A 12,165-nucleotide genomic window follows, 5' to 3' on the forward strand; every position below is an offset into this window, starting at 1 on the left:
GTCCGGAGGCCATAGGGATGACTTTCCAAGGCTTTACTCACAGTTCTCATAAGCAGCGCAAGGCTTCTCCCTGCTCCTCGCGGTGTCCTGCGGCCACCAGGGACGGGGGTCGGACTACCTCCGAGGAAGTCCAGTGTGAGGCAGCGTCCCTACACCAGAGTGTTCCTGCACTACAGACTTTACCCTTTCCCGTCTGTGCGTGTGTAGATAGGCCGGGTCTCCCTCTGAGCTCCTCTCAGGTGTATGGCTCGGGTGGCAATTCCTCTCCATCCCAAGCCTGGCGGGATGCTCAGGGCCTAACTGGGCTTTCCCGTCCTGGACATAAAGTACGAGGTTGGGTGTCAGGGGCCGGTACCCCTCTTGCAGCCGGAATCCCTCTGAATAGATCAGGTAGGCGAGGACAGGTGGCGTACTCCGCTCCGTCTGCATCCTCACCGGGACCCATTTGCTAGGGAGCCACACTCTAAAGCTCCCGGGCCTTATTGATCTTGGTCCTTGGCCGGGTAGAGACATTCCTTGTCTGCAATCTCCCTCTCGTCCCATAGATTGGGGTACGAGGGCTGTGTCCCATGCCGGTGCAGGCCCACACAGGATCTGCGCTCCCAGAGGGAAGTCACTTTACACACAGTATTTTGACAGCACAGTACGACCACTTGACAGACAGACTGTCCGAGACCACACAGGTCTGACGATCCAACAGAAGACCGGACAGAAGGACCAAGATCAAAGATGGCATACTATTAAATATGAAATTAGAAGTGTCACTAACTAACTGTTCCTCCACCCACACCCACTAACTGTTTCCTACCACTTTGTGTTCCCCAGTCTCCCTGTAACCAGGGGAGCAGCACCTAGTGCATAACAGCTCCCTCTGGTGGAGATGTGGTGTTGGATGCAAAACTAGGTAACCACCATCACACCGGACTTACCTCAGAGGAGGAACACCACACTCCATTAAAGAAGTGCAGCATTCCTGTTGCGGCCGAACCCTCAGGGGTGCCACACACACAGTCAGGGCAACTAAGGAGTGGCTCCATAAGAAGCATTTCAAGGTCCTGCAGTGGCTTAGCCAGTCTCCAGACCTGAACCCAGTAAAAAACCTTTGGAGGGAGCTGAAACTCAATGTTATCCAGAGACAGCCCCGAAACCTGAAAGATCTGGAGAAGATTAGTGTTGAGTGAGCACTAAAATGCTCGGGTGCTCGAAGCTCGGGCCGAGCTCACCGTGATACTCGGGTGCTCGACCCGAGCAACGAGCCCAATGTTACTCTATGGGAGACCCGAGCATTTTTGCGGCGGCACACCCAGCAGTCTGTAGAAAGCCTAAAAAGTGCCCAAAACGATAGTGACAGTGCTCAAAAGATATGGGGACAGCATGGGGAAGACCCCCGGAAGCATCTCTGGCACCCAGGTTGCTGCCTAAAAGTGTACCCATCAGAAGTAATCCTTGCCGCATCAGAAGATGCAGACTTGCAACTAACCCTGTGCAAGTCCTTGTCCCAGGGCAGTGTTCAATTGTACCTCCCCCATTCCTTGCAATGCAAGCACAAGTATGCAGCTTGCCACCCACCCACCTCCAGGCTGCAATACCATACTGCTTGCTTGCTTGCACTTGAAATTGGGCCTTTTAGGCATGTGGAGGCAGACGCCGGCCACCATGTCATGGCTGCGTTGGCGGCCTGGTATCCATACTCAGTCCCCAGCCGCCCGGCGGCCAAGTGTCCATGCTTGGTCCCCAGCCGCCAGGGGGCGGCCGGGTGTTCATACTCAGTCCCCAGCCACCCCGCGGCCGGGTGTCCATAAACAGTCCCCAGCCGCCCCTATTTCTCCCGGTAACTTTCCCCACATTTTTCTTAGCCTGGCCTGCTTTAGGGCAGCATTGGACGAGCCCACCAGAGAACCAGACTACTCCGGTGGGCCCTGGCTTCTCCATCAGGGGAGTTGAGAGTGCCAAGGTGAGGAGCATGATGATGATGATAGAAGTTAGCATCTGCTTTGTTTTCTTGGAATGCAAGCGTAAGTGTGCAACCTGCCACCCACCCACCCCCAGGCTGCAATACCATACTGCTCACCTGCTTGCACTTGAAATTGGGCCTTTTAGGCATATAGAGGCAGACGCCGGCCACCATGTCATGGCTGTGTCGGCGGCCTGGTATCCATACTCAGTCCCCAGCCGCCCGGTGGCCGGGTGTCCACGCTCGGTCCCCAGCCGCCAGGGGGCGGCCAGGTGTCCATACTCGGTCTCCAGCTGCCCCTATTTGTCCCGGTGCGCCTTATACACAAGCGCGCATACCAAAACATTACCTGTGCCCTCCCCAGTGCATTTAGTGGGAAGGACAGCCTAACCACAAACACGTGGACAAGTGAATGTGGCCAGGGATGGTCCATCTCACTGACGCCTTCACACTGGGTTAATATTGTGGAAGCCGGGACACAGTTGGACACTGGGATGCAACACGTCCTCCAGACATAGAGGATTGCGGGTCCTGGGTCAATCAGGCTTCAACACAAGGTTCAGAAGGTAGACAGCAGCAGTGGTCGGCCCCCTACACAACGAGTAAATTATTCATGATCATGAGGCCATACTTCTTAGATTTCTGTTCCTTGGAATGCAAGCGCATGTATGTAGTAGCGGCTTAGCTTGAGATGGTCAGCGTTTTGGTGCATATCCTACCTCCTCCGAGGATTACTGGATGTTTTCCTGCTACTATCCCAGTTCTATGACTCCAGCTAAAGCAAAGCTTCAGGTGATAAATGATGGATGAGGTGGTGGCAAAGGAGAAAGAGCAGGAGGAACAGGGACCATTCACATCAATATGAGGCCAGACAACCACACATGTCTTGTAGGATATGTTTCTGTACTAAAAGGAGCGGTTCGGCTACACAGTTATAGGGCATACAGTGAGTGCAATGCCTACCAAAAATTTAGAGGCACTCCAATGCCCCTTGGAAGTGACATAGAGGTCAGAGGGCCTTAACTAAACTGTTTTTTCCATTGATAGCAACTGGGTCTCCTGTGCACTGTTGGCCTAAGCAGTGAATGGAAGGCTTTCCAAAAATTATGAGGAACTGCAATGCCCCTTGAAACAGACGTGGATTACAGCGTACTAAAAACCTTCTACCCATTATTGGGGAGTGGGTCTCCCTTAGTGTTCGCCTATGCATTGAAAAGCAAAAGCTGACTAAAATTAGGAGGAAATGCAATGGCCTTTGGAAGAGTCATGGAGATTAGACGTAATTAAAAACAATATTTCAATGCCCCTTGGAAGAGCTGTGGAGTTCAGGGTGGTTTAACAAGACGGTTTTAATGCCCCTTACAAGAGCCGTGCAGTACAGCATATTAAAAACATTATTCCCATTATTGGGGAGTGGGTCTCCCATAGTCTTTGCCTATGCCTTCCAAGCAAAAGCTGCCAAAAATTAGGACGGAGGAACTTGCAATGCTGGTAACATGGACCATGGTCACCCTGGTGGTATAGTGGGGGTGGAGGCTGAGGATAAGGAGAAGAGCAAAATACAGCCGAAATGAGGAAGCGTATACCCATGAGTGGGTGTGAAGCGGTGCATGGGAATACACCTCCCGAAATAACAGAGTGGATTTGACTTTATGTTACTCTGCTGTCATTTGGTGTTGATGAGAAGTCTGGCCCAATCCAGCCCTTGTTCATTTTGATAAGGGTCAGCTTGTCAGCATTGTCAGTTGACAGTTATAATTCCCCCAGCGGCACTAAAAACACGCTAGCGGCAGGGCAGACCAGGACCTCCAAGGCGTTCATTCCAAGTGTCCAGCTTGGATACCCAATAATTAAAAAGCACAGAGGAATCACGGAGGACACTGGTACAGTCGACAAGGTACTCCCTCACCATCCTTTGAAACTTTCCACTCCTTGTGAGAGTACCCCACGCCTCAGGGCCTGTAAGCTGGGCGGGTCTCAGAAAACTGTCCCAGAACGTTGACAGTGTTCCCCTGTCTCTGCTGGATTGGAGTTGCGTCTCTCTCGCCTGTACGCCTTGGTTGGGCAACGAACTGTGACCTCTGCCGCTAGCGTTTTCAGATGGGAATTTTTTTAACAGGTCTCAGCAAGGGCCTTCTGGTACTGTCCCATTTTTGTAGACCTCTCCACCTCAGGAATAAGAGAGTGAAAATTCTCCTTGTAGAGGGGGTCTAAAAGTGTCACCAACCAGTAATAACTGTCACCCAACATTTTGACAACACAAGGGTCACTGTTAAGGCAGCGTAACATAAAGTCAGCCATGCGTACCAGACTGGTAACGGGCAAGACTTCCGTGTCCTCACCAAAATGACGACTGACCATGCTCTCCTCCTCCTCCTCCTCCCCCCTGTCCTTAGGCCACCCACGCTGAACCGACGGTATGACAGTTGTACAGGTACTACCATCTACAGCACATGATACCAGCTCCTGTTCTTCCTCCTCCTCCTCCTCCTCTCCCTCATTGTTCCCCAGTGCACTTTGGGATGAGATTAGGCCGGGCTGTGTGTAATCGACCGCTACGGCTTCTTGATCCATCTCATCATACTCTGGCTGCAATGCCTCCTCTTTAATTCTCTGCAGAGAGCGTTGCAAAAGACAGACAAGTGGGATGCTGCTGACGATAATGATGGCGTCTTCGCCGCTCACCATCTTGGTGGACTCCTCAAAGTTTGTCAAGATGGTACATATGTCAGACATCCAGGTCCACTCCTGAGGTCTTAAGTGTGGAGTCTGACCTGAATATCGACGGCCTTGTTGCAGCTGGTACTCCACAACTGCTCTCTTCTGCTCACAAATTTTTTGCAACATGTGGAGGGTAGAGTTCCAACGTGTGGGGACATCACACCAGTCGGTGTGCCGGAAGCTGCAAACGCTGATGGAACACAGCAAGGGCGGCGGAAGCTATTGCCGATTTCTGAAAATGAGCTGACAGGCGGTGTACTTTGACGAGCAGATCTGGCAACTCGGGGTACGATTTAAGAAACCGCTGAACCACGAGGTTAAGCACATGAGCCAGGCATGGTACATGTGTGATCTCACCTCACCTCAGAGCCGCCACCAGGTTATGGCCATTGTCACACATGACCATGCCTGGATGTAGGTTCAGCGGTCTCAACCACAGATCTGCCTGCTCTTTCACAGCTGTCCACAACTCACAAGCAGTGTGAGGTTTCTCACCTAAGCTTATGAGTTTCAGCACAGTCTGTTGCTGCTTGGCGGAGGCAGTACTGCAGTGCTTCCAGCTTGTAACTGATGTGGTGATATCTCAGATGGAGGCTGAACATGAGGAGGAGGAGGAGGATGCACAGGAGCTGTACACTGCAGGGGCAACTCTGACTGACATAGGGCCCGCAATCCTCGGTGTGGGGAGGATGTGTTCCGTCCCAAGGTCCGACTGGGTCCCGGCTTCCACTATGTTTACCCAGTGTGCCGTCAGGGAGATGTACCGTCCCTGGCCACAAGAACTTGTCCACGTGTCCGTTGTCAGGTGGACTCTCCCAGTAACTGCATTGTTGAGGGCACGGCAGATGTTTTGGGACACGTGCTTGTGCAGTGCAGGGATGGCACACTGGGCAAAACAGTGTCGTCTGGGGACCGAGTACCAAGGGATGGCCACCACCACAAGGTTGCAGAAGGATTCCGTCTCCACCAGTCTAAAAGGCAGCATTTCCAATGCAAGCAGTCGTGAAATGTGCGTATTTAGGACTGTGGCCTGTGGGGCATTGGCTGCGAATTTGCGCTTTCGTTCAAAGGTCTGGGATATGGACAATTGAACGCTGCGGTGGGACGTGGAAGTTGATGATGTTTCTTGATCTCCAATAAAAGTGAAGACTGAGAGGAGGGGGCATCTTTGCATGCAGTATGGACAGGGGATTGCCTTGCATGTACAACAGGGGGTTCTCTTACATGCACAACAGCGGAAGAAGCAGTGGTGACACCCGCTGACACTGGTCGTGGACCCTGGGTTTCGCCCCACAAAGTCGGGTCCTTTGCTGACATGTGCCTGATCATGCTGGTGGCGGTCAGGCTGGTAGTTTTGTCACCCCTGCTGATGCTGGCATGGCAGGTGGTACAAATGGCCTTTTTGGGGTTATCAGCAGAGTCTCTAAAAAAAATTCCAGACTCTGGAAGACCTACCGGTTGTACTGGCAACATCCCTCGTGTTGGTGTTACAGGGAACGGTTGCTCGCATTCTGTGTGCGGTCACCACACTGCTTCTTCCTGCCTGTTGGGGTACTCTGCCTCCCTCCCCCTGTTTGCTGATGGCCTCACTCTGCGTGTCCTCCTGCCACGTTGGGTCAGTTACTAGATCATCCACCACCTCCTCCTCTTCCACTTCCGCACCACGATCCTCCTCCTCACTTCGTGGCAATTGTGTCTCGTCATCGTCCACCTCTTGTGAAAAATTGTCAGCGTCGCCTTCCTGTGGCTATGGCTGTTCAAATATTTGGGCATCGCTACATGAGATCTCCTCTTCCACCACTTCAAGCGGAGCAGGCGAGGGGCACAAATATGGAAATGGACCAGTGAACAGCTCTTCAGAGTGTCCAAGTGTGGGATCAGTTGCTGTCTGATGACACTCGGCATGGTGGTATGAAGGAGCATCAGGGTGAGGAGGAGTATGCGGTCGAGACTCATGGCTACTAAAACTTGACCGTGTGGAAGACAGACCAGAGGTGGTGGTGCCCAGGTAATTGGAAGTATTATCTGCTATCCAATTAATAACCTGTTCACACTGATCAGTTCGCAATACTGGTGTTGTTGTGTGCTTCCCTAGTAATTCGGTCAAGAAGTGGGAACGAGAAGATGTGGCTGTTGGTTGTGGCACATTTTCACCTTGGCCACGGCCCCGTCCTCTGCACGCACCATCACCAAAACGTCCAGTTCCACGTCCCTTGCCACGCGCCTTGCCCATTGTAAATTAAGTAAAATAGCTTACACTCACACTATCAATGGAAAAAGGGTAATAAAAAGGAGATTAGAACCGTGGAAGAGGAAAACCACAGTTCTATTTCTCTGGCCTACACCAGAATCGTTTAAAAAGATATATTTGTGTCTGAACAGACAGGGAGACACTATTACTGTTTTTTTTATGGAAAAAAGGCCAAAAGCTGGGTAATACAGAGATTTGAACCGTGGAACTGCAAAACCACAGTTATAGTTATGTGGCGTACACCAGAATCTTTTAAACAGATATATTTGTGTCTGAACAATCAGGGAGTCACTATTACTGTTTTTCTTTATGGAAAAAAGACCAAAAGCAGGATAATACAGAGATTTGAACCATGGAACGGCAAAACCACAGTTATAATTTACTGGCGTATACCAGACTTTTTTAAACAGATATATTTGTGGCTGAACAGTGAGCGACACACTCAAACTGTTTTTTTAATGTAAAAAAGGCCCAAAAGTAGATAATACAGAGATTTGAACTGTGGAACTGCAAAACCACAGTTCTAGTTATCTGACCTACACAAGAATCTTTTAAACAGATATATTGGTGTCTGAATGTCTGAACAGACCGGAAGACACTATTACTGTTTTTTTTTACGGAAAAAAGGCCAAAAGTGGATAATACAGAGATTTGAACTGTGGAACTGCAAAACCACAGTTATAGTTATGTGGCGTACACCAGAATCTTTTAAACAGATATATTGGTGTCTGAATGTCTGAACAGACAGGAAGACACTATTACTGTTTTTCTTTACGGAATAAAGACCAAAAGCTGGATAATACAGAGATTTGAACCGTGGAACTGCAAAACCACAGTTCAAATTTACTGGCGTATACCAGACTTTTTAAATAGATATATTTGTGGCTGAACAGTGAGCGACACACTCAAAATGTTTTTTTTTATGTAAAAAAGGCCCAAAGGTGGATAATACAGAGATTTGAACTGTGGAACTGCAAAACCACAGTTCTAGTTATCTGACCTACACCATAATCTTTTAAACAGATATATTTGTGTCTGAACACTCACAGACACACTCTTTTTTTGGGGGTGGGAGGGGGGGACACCAAAAGGTTAATAAGACGGGTATTTGTACAGTCTGAAGGAGGAAAAAAAAAGAGCATTTAGATGAAAAAAAAAGGATTTTTCCTGGCCCCCGAGACCTGGAGCTAAGTCTAGCAATTTGAGCAGCAGAAGCACACAGGACTGTAATGCAGCGTTTGCTGGTATAACCACTGCGTCTCCTATACAGCCTGCCTGCCTGCCTGATATCTGGGATGGATATTAGTCCTCACAAGTGTGGCGCCCCTGAGGTTTCAGTCGCCACAGAGGTACTGCGCCTCACCCAGAGTTGAGGTATCTCCTTCCCTCAGGTAAGGATGGAGTACTGCTCGGGACCCCAACACCAGAACTGAACACTACACTACTCCAGGCCGGCAGGAAGGGCGAGATGCACTGGTTTTGCTGCCCCGTCCCTGGCTGGAGAAGGGGGAACCAAAGAGAGGGGGAACCATGTAGTGGGTGTGGGTGGAGGACGTAGTTCAGGGAAGCACTTTGGAAAGATATATAAAAAGAGAAACCATCTTAGGTCAAGGTCTTTTGTAAGTGGAAGAGGAGAGGAGTAGTCGGGGAGCAGAGTCTCTTTAGGAGCTCTGCTCCTGAGTGGGGCCTAGTAAGGAAGGCCCAGGAGGGGAGCAGAGGAGTAAGGCTCCGTTAAGGAAAGGGATCACAGGGGTACAGAAGAAGCAAGGAGCCACCTGTACACCCGAATCTGCCAGGTGTCAGAGGGATCAGGCCGCAGGAAGGGAACCGGTCCCTGGACTGGCCGAGTACTCCATGTCTCAGCCAGAAAACCGGAGGCTTCTGCACTTCCAAGGTGCAGTTGCCATACTCTCACCTAAGTCACCGAAAAGGGCACCGAGTAGGTCCGGGAATTCCAAGTTACCCAGAGAGATCTCAGAGTACCCGTTCGGGACTTTACTGGGAGGTGCAGGGCAGGAGGGAGAAGACCCAGTGCGGGAAGTCGGTCAAGAAAGGCACATACAGAAGTGGGGTCCCGTTAAGCGCTTCTGATATACTTGAGAGAGTGCTGAACTCCAGCCTGGCAAACGCAGTGTGGCGCGGGAGGCTGACACCCATACAGTGTACCTGAGGAACCTAAAAAGAACAGTGAGTAAACTCGGATGACTGCACTCCACTGCCTCTGTCAGTTATTTTCTCTGCGCCATCTCTCCTACGCTACAACCCCCAACACCTCCATCTACACCACACTGCCCTGGGGCCCGCTCCACCTGTGGGGAGCCGTTCCAACCCAGTTGCCCTATCAACCGCCCCAGAGGTCTGCAGCAGCGCTGGTACCGATTACTAGAAAAAACAGGTGGCGTCACGAGACAAAACCGTTATCCGTCCCATCAAGTGACAAGCGCCCTTTTCAAGAGAGACCCCAGAGTACGGGCCCAGGAGCCAACTGCCGTGACATCCTGAACAAGGTAAAGGCCCGGGTACCGAGTTCCCCCCATATCCCCTGGGGCGACACACAAGAACTGTTTGTTTGATTTGGCAGGCTTTAGAGACCCTACACTAACTATTTCGCACTATATATCTCTCCCTAGCTCAGCAGCACTCTCCCTACACTGTCTGATCCGGAGCGACTGTGTCCAAGATGGCGGCGCCCAGTTTTAAATACTCGAGGTGACGCTGTGCGGCCAGCCAATCACTGTAATGCCCACAACCAACATGGCTGCGGCATTACAGTGATTGGCTGGAAATCCCTGCATGTTCATTGGCTCTGTAAAGAGTGCCAAACATGCAGGGCGGAGACCCAAGCTCCCGCCCGAGTAACCCGGAAATGCTCGGTGCTCACCGCACATCCCGAGTAGCGTGATGCTCGGGCGAGTACCGAGCAGTGTCGAGCATGCTCGCTCAACACTAGAGAAGATCTGTATGGAGGAGGGGGCCAAAATCCCTGCTGCAGTGTGTGCAAACCTGGTCAAGAACTACAGGAAACGTCTGACCTCTGTAATTGCAAACAAAGGTTTCTGGACTAAATATTAAGTTCTGTTTTTCTATTGTATCAAATACTTATTTCATGCAATAAAATGCAAATTAATTGTGTAAAAGTCATACAATGAGATTTTCTGGATTTTATTTTTGGATATTGTCTCTCACAGTTGAAGTGACCTACGATAAAAATACAGACCTCTCCATTCTTTGTAGGTGGGAAAACTTGTAAAATCGGCAGAGTATCAAATACTTATTTTCCCCACTGTGGATGAATTAAAGCTGATCAGTTTATGGGGGAATTGTATCTGCACTGAATCTAAAGTAATCATGGCTGTAGTGCGTATGGGGAAATTAGGGCTTTCCTGTAAATGGGGCCACTATTGCTCCACTGTATATTGCAAAAATAGATGCACTATATATGGGGAAATTATGACTGATCAATACAGGGAGACATTTTGGTTGCACTGTATATGGGGAAATTAATGTATGTCTGCACTGCATAATAAGGAATTGTGTCTGTACTGTATATAAATCTCTCCCCATTGTGTCTCCTCTGTTTTGACAGCAGGGGGCAGTATCACCCGATGTGATCACTTGTAGTAACAACCATTCCACCAGTACCGGCTATTTAACAGGTAGCGAGCTCATTCAGGTGCGGTTGCTGCCCCCCAATGACATGATCTCTTAGTACCGATGGGCACTACTATATGGGGTCACTACCTGTCCAGCACTATTATTTTGGGTTCACTATCTGCCTGAGGCTGCGTGCCCACTATGTGTTTTTCAAGCGTTTTTGCCGCGTAATTTCCGCAGCGAAAACGCTTAAAAAACGCTTGGTAATATGTGCCCCATGATCCCCAATGATAATCCGCATGTGCTGTGCACATGATGCGGAAATTTCTGCTGCGGATTATCATTGCGGAAAAATACGCAGCATGTCCATTAATTTTGGGGACACGCAGCGTAATCACCGCCATTGACTTGCATTGAATCGCATAATATTCGCATGACTACATGTACACACGCGGATATTATGCAATTCAATGTGCGGATGGTACCCGGGTCTGGAGAAGAGGAGACTCTCATCCAGACCCGGGAACCATAGTACCTGTTAAAAAAAGAATTTAAAATAAAAAATAAAGATTATACTCACCTTCCGATGGCCCCCGGTGATTTCTTCGCTGCGTCCGGTCTGTTGTACGGCTCGCAGTGGTGTGAAAGGACCATTTAGTCATGTGAACGGTCACGCGACCGCCAAAGTCAGCGGTCGCGTGACATATCACATGACTAAATGACGTCATGAAAGGTCCTTTTAGACCATCGCAAGCAGTACAACAGACCGGACGCAGCGAAGAAAACACCGGGGGCCATCGGAAGGTGAGTATAATCTTTATTTTTTACCATTATTATTCTTTTTTTTTAACTATTACTTGGTCACACTATATATATCCATGCCGGTTGCATGGATATATATAGTGTGAACAAGTTGTCAAGCACCAAGTGATGCTAAAATCGCTTGGAAAGCGCTTGACAACCCGCATGCAAAAATGCATGTGAAGAACGCTTGACAAACGCTTCTACCTGGCAGGAAAAACGCATGTAAAATCCGCATGTACAATCCACATGCGTTTTTCCTGCCAGGGAGATACGGAAAAAATCTGCAGCATTTCTACATCGTGGGCACTAGGCCTGACTCTATTATTTGGGGTCATTAACCATCTGTCTGATATCATTATATCGGGTCACTATCTGCCTGACTCTATTAGGGTATGTAAACACGATGCAGAAATGCTCAGGATTTTTTCCTGAGCGTTTCTGCATCTCTCTGGCAGGAAAAAACGCATGCGGATTGTACATGCGGATTTTACATGCGGTTTCCTGCCAGGGACATGCGGAAATGAAGCGGTCTTCACTTTCATTTCCGCATGCGGGTTGACAAGCGCTTCCCAAGTGATTTTAGCATCACTTGGAAAGTGCTTGTCAACTTCACACTATATAAATCCATGCAGCCGGCATGGATTTATATAGTGTGTGATGTCAAAAAATAAAAAATAAATCTATACTTTACCCTCTGATGGCCCCCGGTGTCCTGCTTCATCGGTCCCGGCTGCCGGCAGTGAAGACTTTAGGACCTTCCGACGTCAGCGTCACGTGACCCGTCACATGACTCTGACGTCAGCGAAGGTCCTTCTTTATTCAACCGCGAAGTGCCCGGGAA

Source organism: Phyllobates terribilis, unplaced genomic scaffold (genome assembly GCF_046119375.1).
Source record: "Phyllobates terribilis strain yellow unplaced genomic scaffold, ASM4611937v1 Scaffold_11__3_contigs__length_659146591, whole genome shotgun sequence".
In the NCBI taxonomy this organism is placed as follows: domain Eukaryota; kingdom Metazoa; phylum Chordata; class Amphibia; order Anura; family Dendrobatidae; genus Phyllobates; species Phyllobates terribilis.